The sequence below is a fragment of the Eptesicus fuscus genome, chromosome 9 (assembly GCF_027574615.1).
Source record: "Eptesicus fuscus isolate TK198812 chromosome 9, DD_ASM_mEF_20220401, whole genome shotgun sequence".
Lineage (NCBI taxonomy): Eukaryota > Metazoa > Chordata > Mammalia > Chiroptera > Vespertilionidae > Eptesicus > Eptesicus fuscus.
The window spans coordinates 100,577,967-100,583,113 of record NC_072481.1 but is presented as its reverse complement, the minus strand read 5'-3'; positions in this window follow the sequence as shown (position 1 = coordinate 100,583,113).

The following is a 5,147-nucleotide window of genomic DNA, read 5'->3' as shown; positions in this document are numbered from 1 at the left end:
ATACCTCTTCAAGATGCAACTTGCCTTTTCCACTTAATATTTTATCAGTGAGATTAATTCATGTTGCTATGTGTAGTTCTTATTCATTCATTATCATTGGTGTATAGTATTCCGTTGTACTGTTGTGCCCTAATTTATTTTTTTAATATATTTTATTGATTTTTTTACAGAGAGGAAGGGAGAGGGATAGAGAGTTAGAAACATCGATGAGAGAGAAACATCGATTCAGCTGCATCCTGCATCAGTGTTCAACTGAAGACTTATGAATTGTTTATTTCTGGAATTTTCCATTTAATATTTTTGGAACATGGAAAGCAAAACCACAGATAAAGGGGGAATGTGGTGCCTAATTTATAAATCTGTTCTGCTGCTTGTACGTGTCTAAGTGGCTTCCCATTCTTTTATATTACAGGAGGGGCTACAGTGAGCATTCTTGCACATCTCCTGTGCACGTCTGGAGTTTCTGTAGGGTTTTTACCAAGACATTATGCAAATACTTCAGCACTACTGGGCTTTTCTAAACTGTTTTCCAAAGTGTTTGTAGCAGTGTGTGTCCTCACCAGCAGTGGGGAGCGTCCTGTGTCTCTACATGCTTATCTATACTTGGTGTTAAAAGCCAGAAAAGCCCTAGCTGATTTGGCTAGAGCCGTGGTCGGCAAACTGCGGCTCACGAGCCACATGCGGCTCTTTGGCCCCTTGAGTGTGGCTCTTCCACAAAATACCACGGCCTGGGTGAGTCTATTTTGAAGAAGTGGCGTTAGAAGAAGTTTAACTTTAAAAAAATCTGGCTCTCAAAAGAAATTTCAATCGTTGTACTGTTGATATTTGGCTCTGTTGACTAATGAGTTTGCCGACCACTGGGCTAGAGCATCAGCCTGTGGAGGGTCCCAGGTTCAATTCTGGTCAAGGGCACATGCCTGGATTGCAGGCTTGATTCCCAATAGGGGGTGTGCAGGAGGCAGCCAATCAATGATTCTCATCATTGATGTTTCTCTCTCTCTCTCTCTCCCTGTCCCGTCCTCTCTGAAATCAATATATATATATATATGAAGACATTTTTAAATGTATAAAGGAGAGGAAGAGAGAAAGGTGAAGAGAGGCGAACACGGTACTAGTAAGTGGTGTGAGACTCCACCATAACTCTCCTCAGCGTCAGGCATCTGAACTGGAAGGTCTGCGTAGTTCCAGGTTCTCCACGGAAGGGATTTTCCAGGGTGATGGGGACCCGTGTGCTCTCTTGCCCCACAAGCTGACTGTGAATCCTCACCTCTGGGCATGCAGTGTGTGCCCTGTCCGATTTCAGATGTAAGACTATCTCAGGTTATACCAGTTGTCAACTTGTTTCCTGGTGGGCAACTTTCACAGACCACTTCTGTTAGGAACAACCAAGGCCAGGTGGATCTACGAAGCAGTGTGAGAAACTCAGTTCGAGAAGAGCGCCCCAAACCACAGCCACAGTCAATTAGCTCAGTGGACTGGCAGCTCTGAGCACACAGCTGGGGAAGCTGGGCAGGCAGAGGTTCCAGGGCTGATTGGAGGCTGCAAGGGTGCCCTTCGTCCACACCGATGCCCCAGCCTCAGCTCTCAGCTGGGAAGTTCAGTGTGGCTCGATCGTGGGCACCCAGAGCTCTGTGACAGCGCAGGGGACAGTGCCAACTCTGAAGTCAGGCTGCCTGGGAATACATCCAATCAGGTTACTCCCTTTGATAATAATTGTTACTATTACTACTCACTTTCGTTGAATGTTCATATGTGCTAAATGCTTTACACGTGGTGTCTTCGTTATTCCTCACAACAGTTTTATGAAATAGCTACCATTATTTCCCCATATTTCAGACAAGGAAACAGAGGCCATAGTGGGTAAGTAACCTGCCCAAAGTCACAGAGGTGAAGTATGGTTAGTCCTATCCAAGTGATCTGCCCTGCCTCGCTTGTTGTCCACGCTATTTAACACGTTCTGGCTCCACTTAACTACTCCACGTGCTGTGACTGTGTAACAAATTACTCCCAAACTTAGCAGTTTAAAACAATGACAGTGTTTGTTTATCCCATGGTTCTCCAATTTGAATGGGGCTTGTTCCACTCAATATCATCCGGGCTGCTCCACGCCTCATCCTCCCACCCACTCCCTTGCAATGCTGCTGCCTGTTTGTGAAACACCTACTACATGGTCCCCACGTAGCCTGGACTTCCTCACAGTGTGGTTGCTGGGGCCCAGAGTAAGCAGAGAGCGAGAAGTAGAAGGCATGCCAGCTCTCATGGCCAGACCTCAGGAGTCACACAGCATCACTTCCTTGGGCATCACAAAGTCCTTCCCAGGTCGAAGGGGAGGTGACCTAGACTCCAGCTCCTATCAGGAGTGGAAAGGGGTCATAGAACCTTGGGACAGGGGGATGCATCGTGGCCATCTCAGGAAATAGTCCACCCAGATCACTTATCCACTCCGACCCTTATTTTCTGAGCTGAAATGGGCTCAGGCAAAGCACTTAATGGGCACAAGGGCACCGTGGACACAGTTAGCACTCGATAAATGGTGGTTTTCTTTTTATTAATGAAGGAAGTTCAAAGGAAGTATGGTTATGGCCCTGGACACTTTTGCTCAGTGGATAGAGTGTCAACCTGCAGACTGGAGGGTCCCGGGTTTGATTCTGATCAAGGGCACATGCCTGGGTTGCGGGCTCGATCCCCAGTGGGGGCCTTGTAGGAGATAGCCAATCAATGATTCTCTCTCATCATTGATGTTTCTATCTCTCTCTCCCTCTCCCTTCCTCTCTGAAATCAATAAAAATTTATTTTTAAAAAAGAAAGAAAGAATGGTTATTATTCAAGAAGGGAGAGATCATTTCCATTGGGAAAGCTAGAAAGGATTCTTGTCAAGCTGAGATGGGCCTTGAGGGATTAAGATCTTCCTGTCAATAGAGAAGGCAGTGCTCTTGGCAGAAAAGGTGTGAAAACAATGTGAGGGTAGTAGAGTGGTGAGTACTGTGCCCAGCAGTCTGGGGGTGAGTCACAGATCACCTGAGGCCAGCTAGAGCAAAAGGGAGCTTACTGTACCCTCCCGGGACTTCAGAGGATCAGCAGGTGCTGGAAACGTGGACAGGGCCCTGAGCAGCACCTGCTGCCAGGCTCCGGCTCCCAGCTATGCAGAGAGAGAGAATGGTAAAGCACCAGGGAGCCCGCAGCCTGGGCCTCCACTCAGCGTAACGTCTCGGAGGAGAGTTTGGTTGGCCGAGCCTGAGTCCTGCCCCGCCCCTGACTGTACTGGGGGGACAGGGGAAGGGCCTGTAGGAAGGGGACCCACGAACCTCTTGCCTCCCACCCAAAACACAGGCCTCGGCCTTTCCACCCACCGCACCGCACTATCGGTGGGAGAGGCCATGCGCGCAGCAATGTGAGTGGCTCTTAGGAAGGTCGTGACCCCTGCAAGCATGGTCTCCTTGTTCAGGCACTTCTGCCAGACCAGTGTGTCATGGGTGAGATATATGCCAAAAGGATCCGTGTGACCGAATTGTTATGGGTCTTGGGGATTGTCTTCAGCAGAATTCTTAGTGAAGGTTTAGGAATCAAGTGTCCAGAGCCGAATCCAGCCCATGAATAGTGAGAAGAATTAGTGTGCTTGAGGGGGCAAGGCTCCCCACTTGCCTGCATTAGTATGTTCTTGCCGGCTGCATCTCGAGTGTGCAAAGCAGGCACAATAGGCATGGCTAGGCCAGGCTTCAGTCTCCCTTGTAGCACCTCTTCTCTCCTGACACCCTTCTGTGTCTTAGCAAGATCCCTCTGGTGGCCAAGGGGTGGGTGATAGGGAGGAAATGGGTGTTAATATCATGAAGATTTTATTCTGGGGACTATTCTTTCTGGGACAAGACCTTACTGGGCTGTCCTGTCCCCAAGAAACACCTCCTGTCTTCAGTGACTGTCAAACTTGGTGTGTGCGAGTCATCCATCTGAGTGATGTCTGTACCTCAGCTATATCTTGGCAATGGATGGATGGGTCAGCCTGCCTGGAGAGGGCCATGCCAACCTAAGGAGCTCTGAATGCCCAGCAAACTCAGAGGAGGGAAAGAGCTGGGCCCGAGGGCTTATGAGCTGAGTCCCTTCTCCTGCTATGGGGTGAGTTGTGTCCCCCAGAATTCACATTTTGATGTTCTAACCCCCAGTACCTCAAAATGTGACTGTATTTGGAAATGGGGCCTTTAAAGAGGCAATAAAGGTGAAATGAGGTCACTAGTTGGCCTTATTCCAATATGGCTGGTGTCCTTATAAGAGGGGAAGATTGGGATGCAGACCCACAGAGAGGGGGCCGGGTCTGAAGTTCAGTTTATATGTATGCTTGGCTGGGCCGGGGGTGGGGAGTGACTGCTTCTGGATGAGTTAATTTAAATGGGTAGACAGTGAAACAAATAGCTCTCCCCAATGCGGGTAGGTCTCATCCAAAATTGAAGGTCTGAGTAGAACAAAAGTGCTAAATAAGAGGGAACATGATCACCTGCCTGACTGCCCTCGAGCTGGGACATGAGTATTTCCTGCGTCTGGATTCAAGCGGAAGTGTTGGCTCTGCTGGGCCTCGAGCCTCCTGGGATTGGGACTGGAGCTGCACTAGCAGCTCTCCTACAAGTTCTGGAGTTCAAGATCTCCAACCAGCGTGTGGAGATGCTGGGACTGCCCGCCTCTACAATCATGGGAGCCAGTTCTTAAAGTAAATAAATACACACACACACACACACACACACACACACACACAACCTTCCATCCTCCAGACTGTGAGAAAGGCTTCCTGTTGTTTAAGCTGCCCAGCCGGTGGTACTCTATTATGGCAGCCAAACAAACTACCATGGCCCCCTGTTTTCCCCTGTGAAATGGTATAGGGACCCGTTCTCAGGCTCCTCGTGAGGCTGTTAAGTACAGTGCATGTGCACCCGTCCTGTACGCTCAGCAGAGCCGATGTGGCTGGTGTGTGGCGGTCAGGACTGGGATTAGAGTGAGGCATGCCCCCTCGGTGCAGAATTTAAGTGGCACCAAAAAACTCAGCAATTAAGGAAACCAAATGCCAGACGTGAACTAAAGAAGGGCTGTTGTCTGATTTACAACCTTGTCATTGCACAGCAGTTTCCTGGCCCTGCCAAGTGTGTGTGTGTGTGTGTGTGTGT